Below are 15,879 nucleotides of genomic sequence, written 5' to 3'. Positions count from 1 at the left end.
ACAACTGGTAAAGGATCTTCTCTAGGCAAGAAACACAAGAGAAGGAAAAGACCTACAATAACGAACCCAAAACAATTAAGAAAATGGGAATAGGAACATACATATCGATAATTACCTTAAATGTAAATGTACTAAATGCTCCCACCAAAAGACACAGATTGGCTGAATGGATACAAAAACAAGATCCATATATATACTGTCTACAAGAGACCTACTTCAGACCTAGAGACACTTACAGACTGAAAGTCAGGGGATGGAAAAAGATATTTCATGCAAATGGAAGCCAAACGAAAGCTGGAGTAGCAATTCTCATATCAGACAAAATAGACTTAAAAATAAAGACTATTAGAATAGACAAAGAAAGACACTACATAATGATGAAGTGATCGATTAAAGAAGAAGATATAACAACTGTAAATACTTATGCACCCAACATAGGAGCACCTCAATACATAAGGCAAATACTAACAGCCATAAAAGGGGAAATCAACAGTAACACATTCATAGTAGGGGACTTTAACACCCCACTTTCACCAACGGACAGATCATCCAAAATGAAAATAAATAAGGAAACACAAGCTTTAAATGATACATTAAACAAGATGGACTTAACTGATATTTATAGGACATTCCATCCAAAAACAACAGAATACACATTTTTCTCCAGTGCTCATGGCACATTCTCCAGGATAGATCATATCTTGGGTCACAAATCAAGCCTTGGTAAATTTAAGAAAATTGAAATTGTATCAAGTATCTTTTCCGACCACAATGCTATGAGACTAGATATCAATTACAGGAAGATATCTGTAAAAAATACAAACATATGGAGGCTAAACAATACACTACTTAATAACGAAGTGATCACTGAAGAAATCAAAAAATCCCTAGAAACAAATGACAATGGAGACACGCCGACCCAAAACCTATGGGATGCAGCAAAAGCAGTTCTAAGAGGGAGGTTTATAGCAATAAAATCCTACCTTAAGAAACAGAAAATATCTCAAATAAACAACCGAACCGGGGCTTCCCTAGTGGCGCGGTGGTTGAGAGTCCGCCTGCCGATGCAGGGGATACGGGTTCGTGCCCCGGTCTGGGAAGATCTCACATGCCGCGGAGCGGCTGGGCCCATGAGCCATGGCCGCTGAGCCTGCGCGTCTGGAGCCTGTGCTCCGCAACGGCAGAGGCCACAACAGTGAGAGGCCCGTGTACCGCAAAAAAAAAAAAAAACAAAAAAACAACCAAACCTTGCACCTAAGGCAATTAGAGAAAGAAAGAAAACCCTGAAAGTTAGAAAAAGGAAAGAAATCATAAATATCAGATCAGAAATAAATGAAAAAGAAATGAAGGAAATGATAGCAAAGATCAATAAAACTAAAAGCTGGTTCTTTGAGAAGATAAACAAAATTGATAAACCATTAGCCAGACTCATCAAGAAAAAAAGGGAGAAGACTCCAATCAATAGGATTAGAAATGAAAAAGGAGAAGTAACAACTGGCACTGCAGAAATACAAAGGATCATGAGAGATTACTACAAGCAACTCTATGCCAATAAAATGGACAACCTGGAAGAAATGGACAAATTCTTAGAAATGCACAACCTTCCAAGACTGAATCAGGAAGAAATAGAAAATATGAACAGACCAATCACAAGCACTGAAATTGAAACTGTGATTAAAAATCTTCCAACAAACAAAAGCCCAGGACCAGATGGCTTCATGAGCGAATTCTATCAAATATTTAGAGAAGAGCTAACACCAATCCTTCTCAAACTCTTCCAAAATATAGAAGAGGGAGGAACACTCCAAAACTCATTCTACGAGGCCACCATCACCCTGATACCAAAACCAGACAAGAATGTCACAAAGAAAGAAAACTACAGGCCAATATCACTGATGAACATAGATGCAAAAATCCTCAACAAAATACTAGCAAACAGAATCCAACAGCACATTAAACAGGTCATACACCATGATCAAGTGGGGTTTATTCCAGGAATGCAAGGATTCTTCAATATATGCAAATCAATCAACGTGATACACCATATTAACAAATTGAAGAATAAAAACCATATGATCATCTCAATAGATGCAGAGAAAGCTTTTGACAAAATTCAACACCCATTTATGATAAAACTCTGCAGAAAGTAGGCATAGAGGGAACTTTCCTCAACATAATAAAGGCCATATATGATAAACCCACAGCCAACATCGTCCTCAATGGTGAAAAACTGAAAGCATTTCCACTAAGATCAGGAAGAAGGCAAGGTTGCCCAGTCTCACCATTCTTATTCAACATAGTTTTGGAAGTTTTAGCCACAGCAATCAGAGAAGAAAAGGAAATAAAAGGAATTCAAATCGGAAAAGAAGAAGTAAAGCTGTCACTGTTTGCAGATGACATGATATTATACATAGAGAATCCTAAAGATGCTACCAGAAAACTACTAGAGCTAATCAATGAATTTGGTAAAGTAGCAGTATACAAAATTAATGCACAGAAATCTCTGGCATTCCTATACACTAATGATGAAAAATCTGAAAGTGAAGTCAAGAAAACACTCCCATTTAGCATTGCAACAAAAAGAATAAAATATCTATGAATAAACCTACCTAAGGAGACAAAAGACCTGTATGCATAAAATTATAAGACACTGATGAAAGAAATTAAAGATGATACAAATAGATGGAGAGATATACCATGTTCTTGGATTGGAAGAATCAACATTGTGAAAATGACTCTACTACCCAAAGCAATCTACAGGTTCAATGCAATCCCTATCAAACTACCACTGGTATTTTTCACGTAACTAGAACAAAAAATTTCACAATTTGTATGGAAACACAAAAGACCCCGAATAGCCAAAGCAATCTTGAGAACAAAAAACGGAGCTGGAGGAATCAGGCTCCCTGACTTCAGACTATACTACAAAGCTACAGTAATCAAGACAGTATGGTACTGGCACAAAAACAGAAATATAGATCAATGGAACTGGATAGAAAGCCCAGAGATAAACCCACGCACATATGGTCACCTTACCTTTGATAATGGAGGCAAGAATATACAGTGGAGTAAAGACAGCCTCTTCAATAAGAGGTGCTTGGAAAACTGGACAGGTACATGTAAAAGTATGAAAATAGAACACTCCCTAACGCCATACACAAAAATAAACTCAAAATGGATTAAAGACCTAAATGTAAGGCCAGACACTATAAAACTCTTAGAAGAAAACATAGGCAGAACACTCTATGACATAAATCACAGCAAGATCCTTTTTGACCCACCTCCTAGAGAAATGGAAATAAAAACAAAAGTAAACAAATGGGACCTAGTGAAACTTCAAAGCTTTTGCACAGCAAAGGAAACCATAAACAAGACCAAAAGACAACCCTCAGAATGGAAGAAAATATTTGCAAATGAAGCAACTGACAAAGGATTAATCTCCAAAATTTATAAGCAGCTCATGCAACTTAATAGCAAAAAAACAAACAACCCAATCCAAAAATGGGCAGAAGACCTAAATAGACATTTCTCCAAAGAAGATATACAGACTCTCAACAAACATATGAAAGAATGCTCAACATCACTAATCATTAGAGAAGTGCAAATCAAAACTACAATGACATATCATGTCACACCAGTGAGAATGGCCATCATCAAAAAATCTAGAAACAATAAATGCTGGAGAGGGTGTGGAGAAAAGGGAACCCTCTTGCACTGTTGGTGGGAATGTAAATTGATACAGCCACTGTGGAGAGGAATTTCCTTAAAAAACTACAAATAGAACTACCATATGACCCAGCAATCTCACTACTGGGCATATACCCAGAGAAAACCATAATTCAAAAAGAGTCATGTACCAAAATGTTCATTGCAGCTCTATTTACAATAGCCCAGAGATGGAAACAACCTAAGTGTCCATCATCGGATGAATGGATAAAGAAAATGTGGCACATATATACAATGGAATATTACTCAGCTGTAAAAAGAAACGAAATTGAGCTATTTGTAATGAGGTGGATAGACCTAGAGTTTGTCATACAGAGTGAAGTAAGTCAGAAAGAGAGAGACAAATACCGTATGCTAACCCATATATATGGAATTTAAGAAAAAAAACATGTCATGAAGAACCTAGGGGTAAGACAGGAATAGAGACACAGACCTACGAGAGAATGGACTTGAGGATATGGGGAGGGGGAAGTGTAAGCTGTGACAAAGCGAGAGAGAGGCATGGACATATATACACTACCAAACGTAAGTTAGATAACTAGTGGGAAGCAGCCGTATAGCACAGGGAGATCAGCTCGGTGCTTTGTGACCGCCTGGAGGGGTGCGATAGGGAGGGTGGGAGGGAGGGAGACGCTAGAGGGAAGAGATATGGGAACATATGTATATGTATAACTGATTCATTTTGTTGTAAAGCAGAAACTAACACCCCATTGTAAAGCAATTATACTCCAATAAAGATTTAAAAAAAAAAACTTAGTGGCATAGAGCAACATCATTTATTAGCTCAACATTCTGTAGGTCAACAAGAAAAAAAAAGAAAAAAGGTGTGATACATTAAAAAAGAAAATCCATCCATTCGTTGTTTTAAGGGAGGGGAGGATATATGCTCTTTCTCTTTAAGGAAAATAATGCAGTTTAAAAACATTACCTTCTTTATTAATTCCAGAGCATTTTCTGGGCAAAGCAGGAGAGGAGGAGAAAATAGACTGAATAGGGTAGAGGCAAGAGGGGAGGGTCTATAAGAATTCCCCTCTACATGTTTCTGACCTCAGGTGCTCTTTCTTAATCAATGAATAGATTACAAACGTGAGTTGGCTGGGGCAACCATTCCCTTCTATCAGGGATCTGAATGGCTATGCTATGGACTGAATTTTATCCCCTTGTCCCAATTCCTATGTAGAAGCTGTAACCCCCAGTTGACTGTATTTGGAGATAGGCCTTTAAGGAGCTAATTAAGGTTAAGTGAGGTTATATGGATGGGTGGTCATAAGGGTGGGTTCTTAAGAGAAGAAGGAGAGAGAGAGAGAGAGAGATCTATTTCTCTGTCATGCAATGACATGGCTAGAAGGCGCCATATGCAACCCTGGAAGAGTTCTCATTGGAACTTGACCATGTTGGCACCCTGTTATCATTATTTCATTAATTTTACAAATTTTGGAAACTAAGGCTCAGAAGTTAACTTACCATCCTTGTAAGGAGTGGAACCGCTAATCATACCAAGGTCTGTGTGATTCTGAAGTCCGAGATCATTCCTTCTGTGCTGTACTTTGGTCATGTTAGCTCTTTAGCAGCTGCCTCCAAGCTGCAACCTCTGCCCTGCCCCACCTTGAGTAATCCTGAGAAACCAATGGAGATTCACTAAACTTGTTGTAGTAGTCATAACAATTAAAGACATGTGCTGTGGGGCTAGTCTTCCCAGTATTAATGGCTATGGATTCCACTCACTCATTTCTCTGATGCTTTTGCCAGTGTGGACCAAGCCTCCTTGAAAAGCTCTCTTCCTGTGGTGTCCATGATACCAATTTCTGTTGGCTGCCTTTCTTCCTGACTCTTCCTTCCTTGCCCCTTCAAGGGCGTTCTTTCCTCGACATGCACATTAGCAACATTGATGTGCCCTAATTGTGCCTATCTATTGTTCTTTTCTTTTAACAATCTCATGTACTATGTGTTGTTGGGTTTTTACTACCACCCATATTCTCCCAAGTAGCTTTCTCTTTCTTTCTTTTCTGTATTGAAGTCTCTCCTGAGCTTCAGATCCATGTATCAAGTATATGCTGGATATTTCTATCTGAATCACTAATGGATACTTCAATACTAATTATACATCTGAACTTAGAAGTTTTCATTCATTAAGTGTTCTTACTCAAACTCATCCTTCCCTAACCCAGAAGTATCAACAACTTCCCAGTCACCCCAGCAAGAAAGCTGTGGACAAGCCCCAATGTTTTTCTTCTACCCACTCTTCTTTATCCAATCAAGCATCAATTTCTATTTATCACCTAAATAACCACAAACTCTGTCCCTTCTCCCCTTCCCTACTGCCATTACTCTAGTTCACAACCTCTGCATTGCTGGCTTGCATTAACCTTCTAACTCATCTCTCTGCTTCCATTACTGATCCACTTAAATCTTTCCTACCACAGACAGACTGAATAATCTAAAATGCAAATATGACCAGTTGGAAAGGAGAACATTCAGTCTCTAAAACAAAGTGCATAGGGTCCTTATAATATAGTCGCTGCCTTTCTTTCCAGCCTCATTTCCAGTCACCTTTATATCATACACCATATTCCAGGTTTGCTAAATTTTTTATAGTTCTTTGTTTACATAAGTTCTGTTAGTTCTTTATGCTCTTTTCTCTGTCCATAACTTGCTACCCCTCCAAACCCTCAGCTCTAACCCTCACTCAGCAAGAATGATGCCTATAATTACCTATCTTTTTCAATACTCTGTTGAGGTGTCATCCCCTCCAAGAAGCCTTCCTGATATCACATTAAGCTGGGTGCCCTTTCTTTGTGCGAACAGAATCCTGAACACATTCCTCTGCCCTTGGACCTATCACTTCATCTGTCTTCTCTATTCACTCCTCAAGGGGAGTGGAATCAGAATTCAGCCCAATGCTTAATGGGTCCTAATAAACATTTGTTAAACTGAAGTATTTTAAGGGCAAGGGTTTTTTTGGTCAAATTTTTCAGTTTCAATATCTTCTGGGCCACTGTTTATTTTTACAGATATATGCATATAGGTATCCCCCACTTTTTAAAAGTTCTTGTTACACCACTTGACTTTTATGAAAGCCCTATATTAGTACCTGTGTTCACCAGTCAGAGGAAATCTAAAGAGGATTTTTACTTTGGGAAAAAATGTGAAAATCGAAAATAACATTCAGCATTTGTTTTGCAACAGCCATTATAGAGGCAGTGTGCACCCCAAACAGTCAAAGTGGTACCACCAAGCTCCTTCCTGGGGACCCACACTCAGCATCTCAGCATCAAACTGTCAGAGCTTTGAACTGTCTGTGAGCATTTGTGCTTGATCTCGATTTATTTTGTGTATCCTTAGCAAGGTGTGTCCCAAGGTATCAAAAACACCCAAGAAATCCGGTTAGTGTAAAACTAGAGATAATTACGAGTTTGTATAGTAGTAAACAAAATCAAGACATTGTACATGCTTGAAATTGCCTGCATTTACCATTCATACTATTTACACAAGAGAAGAACGTTGAAAGTTGCCAAGCTTCCTATTGGTTTTGCTAGTATCAAAGTGGCCTCCTTTAATCAGCATCCATTAATGGAAAAAACGGAAAGTCTATTGCTTGAGTGGGTTGACAGGTATCCAAAGTGTGGTGTCCTGTTATCTTATACTTAAGGAGAAATCAATCAGTCTTTTAATAAACTGAAAAAGAAAGCCCTGGACAAACGTGGGGAAAGTGTTGTGAGTGGAAAAGGTAGTTAGGATGGTTTGATTGGTTTTTGAGGAGAGGGAAGCTTCATGGCTTAAAGCTTCCTGGAGGGAGTGTTTCAGCTGATACAGAAGCTGCCAGGAAGTCCACAGAAGAACTGAAGAAAATAATTACAGAAGGTAGCTACTCATCTAAACAAGTTTTTAAACTGTGATGGAACTGCAATTTATTGGAAAAAGTTGCCAAACAAGACATTTATTTTGATATATGAAAAGCAGTCTCTGGACACAGGCATCCAAGAACAGGTGTGAAGCTGAGTCCGGCCTCTGTACCCCAACACCGAATTAAATCTCGGAGACAGAGTTTTGGGTGAAGTAGAAAAGAATAACTTTATTGCTTTGCCAGGCAAAGGGGACCACAGAATGCTAATGCCCTCAAAAACTGTGTGTCCCAACCTAGAGTGGGTAGTGAGGAGTTTTATAGTAAGGGTCCAAAGAGGAGGGTGGGCATGGTCAGCTCGTGGACACTCTTCTGATTGGTTGGTGGTGAGGTAATTGAGAGTCAGCATCAACAACCTTCTGGTTCCAACCAGTCTGCGGTCTACGTGCTTGTGGGCAGCATACAGTTAACTTCTCCCACCTGGTGGGGGTTTCAGTATCTGCAAAACAGCCCAAAGATATTGTTAGGTGTATCCCTTGAGGGAGAACCAGGACCCTGCCCCAAGGCTGCACTATTGTTTCTTGACTGCTCCTCCCTTGTCTCCACATCCTCTCCCTTCCCTGATTAGCAACTGTTTGAACCTGCCCTTTGGGACACAGGGAAGGTCATGGAGGCTGAATGAAGCCTATTTCCTGTAATCAAGAAAATGGGGGACACAGAAAGGCTTTTGTGTTCAGGAGCCCCACAGGGTTCTGCTCAGTTTCAGGTTTACCCTGATGTCTGTTATCAATGCCACTTGTGATGCTGCCCTTAGGCATTTACTAGTGTGCCATTCAGAAAATCTGAGGGCATTTAAAGACATTGGTAAGAATACACTTTTCTGTTGTGTTTTGTTCACATTCAAGCAATTGGAATATCCAAGTGATTGTTTCTGAGTACAAGTGACCCTTGAACAACATGAGATTGAACTGCAGGGGTCCACTTTTAAGCAGGTGTTTTCAATAAATACTACAGTACTATACAATCCATAGTTGACTCCATGGATGCAGAACCATAGATATGAAGGGTATGCTGCAAAGTTATACTTGGATTTTGACGGGGCAGGGGGGTGTCCCCACCCCCATGGTCATTAAAGTGACCACTGTACCTGAGTGAACACACTAGCCCTTTTGTTGAAAAATACCATAGAGAAAATGACCTTGATAATAGATGTCTTCTGATTGTCAAAATTGTGCTGTTCCTCCACTTGGCATGACCAAGCATGACGATAACATTTGTGTTGTGTGTTCTTACTGCAGAATATGAGGTTGTTGCTGCAGCCAAGACCTAACAGCCATGATTAAGGCTCACTATTTGCAAACTGAAATGCATTTTTTTGTTAAGTGCCATTGAGAGATAGGGCAACTCTGAAACATCTTTACGAGAGATCTGAAAAGAAGACAATATAAAATGGGCAGTCACCAATCTTGGAGATGCTCTTGGTAGGCTAACAGTCTCCATGAGACATGACTTTTGGAGGAAACTATCCCAAGCAGTGAATGATTTTAAATGCTTCGAACCAGCAACATTAAATAGGACAATAGTGACTTTGGCTACTGAGGCTAGGTTTGTGGACGTCAGTGATGATGATGTTGAAGAGGTTTTGGCATCCCATGACCACGGAATGACAGAGGAAGAGTGGATGAAATTGCAAGAGGAAAGGATACAAACTGAAACCAAAAACAATAGTGGACAGCCGGAAAGTGAAGTCTTCCAGGGGCAGAATGAGAAGCACTGCGTGCGATTTCGCCAGGATCGATGGTGATGCAAGGATTGCATCCTTTTGAAAGGGCGTGCACATTCAGGGAGGTCTGCAAGATGTTTTTAGTGCATGCAAAGGATTGCGTGCTAGGAAAATGCGTGGCACTAAACAGGGAAGCATTCTGTCCTGTGTCAAGCCTTCCACACCAGCCACTGCAGACAACGAACCTCGAACTTTGACATCAAGTCAAGAGACAAAGAAAGTGCAGATGTGAGTGACCTGCCTGCCCTGAGGGGTTCAGACAACGCTGAGATGAGATGTTAATAGATGACCCTCTTCCTGTCTTTCCTACACTCCCATCTCCTGTACCTCCCGCCACCCCAACCTCTGATGAGTAAGCCTCACACACCGCCATCAGCACCGCTCAGCCTCCCAGCCTGCTAGCTGTGCTCCGGATGCTGGTGAGTGAAACCACACTGCACGTACATTATTTCTACTTGGTACAGGCTGTGTCTTTATCATATCATTTCTGCTTTTACTATATGGTAGTGTTATTTTATGTTTTATGTGCTATTTGGTATGATTCGGTAGGTTATTTTGGGGGTTTGGGAATGCTCAAACACTTTTTCATATAAATTAATAGTAGTTGCTTCTTTATTTTATACCATTTCTGCTTACAAAAGTTTTTAGGAACGCTCTACTTTTGGGAAACCAATATATATATATACAGATATATATATATATATTATCTGTATATATTAATTACAATTATTAATTATATAAGACAATTATATTAATTATAATGCAATTATTTTGTTATTCTATTATCAATATAATTATAATATACTAATTATATAATTATAATACAATTAATAATTATATTAATATACATACATATATATGTAGATGTACATGTAATATACATTTATAATATATAATGTATGTATTGATAGAGCTATAACCACATTAAATAACTGCTGTCTTCAAAAACACAGTAAAACTCTTATAAATATCCAGAGCTATACTACAGATCCAGTTGAAGGAAAATTACTTTGTCAGAGTCCAGTACACTCATGAAAACATGGATTGTAATTTTTCTTTATCCCCATTATAAGGGGTCCCAGCAGCATTCTTCTCAGTGTTCTTTATCCTTTTCATTGTTTATCTGATAAGGAACCAGAGGAGACGTTAAAATAAGGAGGGTGGCACTGCACGGGCCCAAGTGACTCCCTGCCAAGGGGCTCTGATCTGGACCACTCCCATCATTTTATCAGGAACACATGTTTTCAAACAAATGTTCTAATGTAACAACTCATATCCTGGAACGAGTTTCTACTCACTAATCCAAGAATTGTATTCTCTGGTTTATTCTTTTTACTTGCGATCTTTGTGCTTTTATCTTGGCCAGGAAAAGAGTCATTGTATTTTGTAGAACTGATGCTTGATGGGTTAGCATTAGGGGTTTGGAAGTTTTCTTTTTATGGAAATGGTATTTTAAAATAAATGGGCATTTCATTGTGAAACCCATGTCATGTCTTTAAAACACTGATAACTGTTTATTATTCCTGGCTTTTGTGAGTTGAGTCTATTAATTTGCTATGTCTGTGCCAAGGTTCAAAACCCATGTTTTAAATGTCTACTCCTAAAGTGTGCTCATGGGCCAAACAAACAGCTTTCTGGTGAAAGAAAAAAAATTAATGTCTATACTAATATGAACAGATGTTTATATGGTGTATGGTATATTTTAAATATTCTAAAACAATGTAAATATTAGTAATAGTCAATCCACAAATATATTAATGAATACATATTTCTTCATTTGTTCTGGACATACCCCTTAGCATTGGATGGTAGGATTTGTGCGGTAAGACTTACTTAACTAGTCAAACACATTTTTCTGGCTGCAATTATGTATTTGTAAATGGCCTCCAAGTAATTTTTAGGGGATTAAAAAGAAAGACCATTCCAATACCAGAATACATACATTTAAATAAAATTACTGGTCAGTAATGGTTCTATTAAATAATTATGGGGCACAGTTTGCACTGTGGTGAGTTGATTTCTACTCTGTGAGCCTCCTTGCTTGTCAGACCTTCACATGCCTTTCTGACATCTTGGATCTTGGATGGATATTGGCATTATCTGGGGAACATTTAAGATATTGATATTCAAACTCTTCTTCTAGAGAGTCTAACCCAGTTGATTTGGATGGGCATTAGTATTTTTAACCCCCCCCCCCCCAGTGCATTTTGATGTGCGGACAGAATTGATAATGAAAGGCTGATTGTGATTAACAAGTAATTGAAGGTTAAATGGAAGCTTCTGCATCTGCCCCACCCCCCTGTTCTCCACCCTGGCTGAGATGGTAAATCAAAAGCATGTCACATCCCAGGAGCATGGTAGAAATTAATGCCACTCTTAGGGATCTAGAGCCAGGTGGCCCAAGAGAATTTTCTGTAATGATGGGAATGTTCTATACCTACTGTGAACTAAGAATGCCACCTGCCATATCAGTAACCAGAGATGTTGTGGCCATCAAGCCATCACATTACAGTCAACCCCCTCCCCACAGTGCCCCCCCGCCCCGGGAACTCAGGATGGAAGCAAAGAATACGTGCCATCTAGCAGTCAACTGCTGCAGCCAACACCCGACGTTGCACCCTGAGGAGACTCAGAATAGGAAAACACAGGATACTGACCCCAGATAGCTGAGAGGCATATCTCAGGAATGACTTCAGTGAGCCCAGACTCTTGCATTTTAGAAACGCGCTAAATTCCTTAACTTGAGATGTCTGGTTTCTTTAATTAACAGTCATCTTTTGATGTTCTGACTACCTGGTCTTTGTTGCAAAAACTCCTGTATATCCTGGCTCCTCCCCTACCTCTTTGGAGCTGTCCCTTAGAGCTATCTGAGAGGCTGTGTCCTGGGCTTACGTCCTCAGATTTGTTCACCGAATAAAACATAACTCTCAACTTTTAGGTTGTGCTTTTTTTTTTTCAGTCAACACTATCCTATCCAACAGAGCACCCATTAGCCACTTGTGGTTGTTGAGTTCTTGACATGTGGCTAGTGCAACTGAGAAAGTGAATTTAAAATTTTATTTTTAAAGTTTAAATTTAAATAGCCTCTTGTGGTTAGCAGCTCTGTACTGGACAGTACAGTTTCTAACGGATGCAGAAGTGGTAAACTCTGTCATATTTCCAAAAAATAGTTCCTGATGTCTCTGGTTAGAAGCAATCTTGTTCCTATCTGTACTTTTCCTATTGCTGCTGTAACAAATTTCCACCAGCATAGTGGCTTAAAAGAATGCAAATTTAGGATTCTAAGTTCTTAGGTCTGGAGATTCTGGAGGTCAGAAGTCCAAAATGGGTCTTACTAGGCTACAAGCAAAGTGTTGTCAGGGCCGTGTGCTTTCTGGAGGCCCTAGGAGTGAATCTGTTTCCTTGCCTCTTCCATCTCCTTGAGGTTATCTACATTCCTCAGCTTGTGGCCCCTTCATCCCTCTTCGGAGGCAGCAGTGTAGGGTCTTCAGATCTCTCTCTGACTCTGACATTCCCACCTCCCTCTTTCACTTAGCATGACACTTCTGATTACACTGGACCCACTTGGGCAATCCAGAAAATCCCCTCATCTCAAAATCCTTCATTTAATCACAGCTTCACAGTGCCTTTTGCCGTGTAAGATAACATATTCGCAGGTTCCAGGGATTAGACTGTAGATATTTTTGGGGAGCCATTGTTTAACCTATTCCACCAGTGTTTCTTGTCCCACCTTGCCTGATATATAGTTTCTTGTGTGCTTTCCTATCCACTTCCTTGAAAGCAGCAGGTGAGTCTCAATGATTTCAATCGCTGGGATAAAGCTGTGGCTTTCATACCACAGGTGCTCAAAATATGTTTGCTGGAATGAATTGATTAAAGAAATAGACATATACATACTACAGTATATAAGATAGATAACTAATAAGAACCTACTGTATAGCACAGGAAACTCTTCTCAGTACTCTGCAATGACCTATATGGGAAAAGAGTCTAAAAAAGAGTGGATATATGTATATGTATAACTGATACACTTTGCTGTGCAGTAGAAACTAATGCAACATTGTGAATCAACTATACTCCAATAAAAGTTTTTTAAAAAGAGGATGGAATAGGACAAATAAAAAAATAAAATAAAAGAACAGAGTATTTGATAGATGCTGACTGAGTGAATGAGGCAGCAAGGTGGATCTGATGCAGCAAATTAATTTTGAGAATTTCATGCCTTGAAATATTCACCAATCGATCAATGGACCCACAGAACAGATTTTGGAGCAGTATTCATCACTTGCCAATCAAATACAGACTTAAGAATTCTGCCCTGGTCTGTTCATTTCGGCTAAATATGTATCTTAGGCTAATGCAGGCATGAAAGCCACAGCCTGTTTGCCTGGTTCTCTAGGAATAAAGTCAAGAACAAAGAGGGTGAAGGGATGTCTCCTGATGCATTTCATAATATCACCAGAACATTTAAAGATCAATACCTTATTTGACAAAGGAAATAGTATATGAAAATCTATATGATTACTTTATTAAGGCTTTATGTCTACGGGAACAATTTAGGTTTTTTAAAAAGACAGTCCAGGATAGAAAATGTCCAGTTTGATTATTATATCCACAAAATTTAAACATATACAAAGGTAGAAGGATCATATAAGAGACCCCATGCTTAGACAACATCACCTCGCTTAGACAACTGTCTACCCATGGCCCATGTTGTCCTCATCTGTGCTCGTGTCACCTCCTCCACCCCAACCCTATTTTCAAGCAAATCCCAGAATTGTATCTTTTTTTTTTTTTTGCGGTACGTGGGCCTCTCACTGTTGTGGCCTCTCCCATCGCGGAGTACAGGCTCCGGATGCACAGGCTCAGCGGCCATGGCTCACGGGCCCAGTCGCTCCACGGCATGTGGGATCTTCCCAGACCGGGGCATGAACCCGTGGCCCCTGCATCGGCAGGTGGACTCTCAACCACTGCGCCACCAGGGAAGCCCCCAGAATCGTATCATTTTATCTATAAATTTATTCATTTATAAACACATTTGGGCAGATTTGTTAATGAATTTCCTCTTATTCATGCTGGCTTCCTGCACGTTTTGGCCACTCCATCATCTTGCTGAAATTTACTGTCTTTTCTTTACCTTATATGGAATTTTGTACTAAAAGACAAAACATAGCAACTAAACATAGAAAAGGCTAAGTTGGCCAGGCTTGTTGAATTTTCCTATTATTTTAATTCGTGTTTTAGGAAGTAGCTTACAAAGTGGAAATATATGAGATTGCACATGAGTTAAAACTATATTTGCATTTTTATTTAGGAGAAAGGAAAGGTCTTAACCACAGGGAAAATATGAGTGAAAAACCAAGCTCTGCTCACTTTCATTTCAGGAACATATTAAATGTTAAGGTAAAACATGTATAATCCAGTTTGAGAAGACACATAGAGAGCTCCCAGGATTAGGGGATATTCTGAGGGAAAACTTCTCATAGGAAGAATTAAGTGAAGGCAAAACTAGAAGTGAGAAACAAGATTTTGTTGAAGATGCAAGTTTGGTCAGAAAATATAAAGCTGTATAGAATACAGTTTCATAAAACGTGAAAATGTGAAATGTTTCTTTTGGGCACTACAGTCTTCTCTTTTCATATATATCTGTATACAGTGATTGTAAATGGCCTTCCTCAATACATTAAATATGTCAGTAAAAGTGCACATGATCAGGGTTGGCTGGATTGGAGATGATGATAACACCATTGACAGTTGCCTCTGTCTTTCTGCCATTTCTTTCTGTCTTATTATCTTTAACTATCAACCAGAGCTAATTTATTCACTCAATGGACATGAGTCACAGTACTTTATTCGTAAGGATACCAATTAAATACTTGGAGAATGAAGTAAAATCAATTTCTCCTTTTTCAAACCCAAATCTAGCATTCTAAAATTTATCAAGCTGAAATTCCCTGTTATGTCACTGTTGCAAAGCAGAAAGCGTCTATGCACCTGTTCCATTCATAGACTCATAATGATTTTTAGCTGAATAGAATATATGAGGTGATCTGATTCAGCTCCATGTTTGGACCCAGAAGTCTCTGGATTAAATGAATTGCTAAAGGTCACACAGTTAAAAAATGTCAGTTCAGAGACAAGAAACCAACTTTCCTTCCTTCCAGTTGGTATGCCCATCCCAAATATTATAAAAGATGAAGTGACAAATGAAGAAAATTATTTGATTCTGTTAACTATGGTGATATACGAATCTGTGCTTTAATAAAGTGACTTTGAATAAAAGTTGTTTCAAGAAGTTATGTGAGTTTTAAGGTTCCCTTCAAGCTCTAACATGATGTATTTATAAGAAGAGGTCCTAGTTTGCATTTTTTTCAAAACAAACAACTTTTTATTGAAGTATAGTTTGTTTACAATGTTAGTTTCTGGTATATAGCAAAGTGATTCAGTTATATATATATTCTTTTTCAGAATCTTTTCCAAGAAAAGTTATTATGAGATATTGAATATAGTTCTCTGTGCCATACAGTAA

The sequence above is a fragment of the Grampus griseus genome (assembly GCF_964374135.1).
Source record: "Grampus griseus genome assembly, chromosome: 10".
In the NCBI taxonomy this organism is placed as follows: Eukaryota; Metazoa; Chordata; class Mammalia; order Artiodactyla; family Delphinidae; genus Grampus; species Grampus griseus.
The sequence above is the reverse complement of the archived record's forward strand: the minus strand, read 5'-3'. Positions refer to the sequence as shown.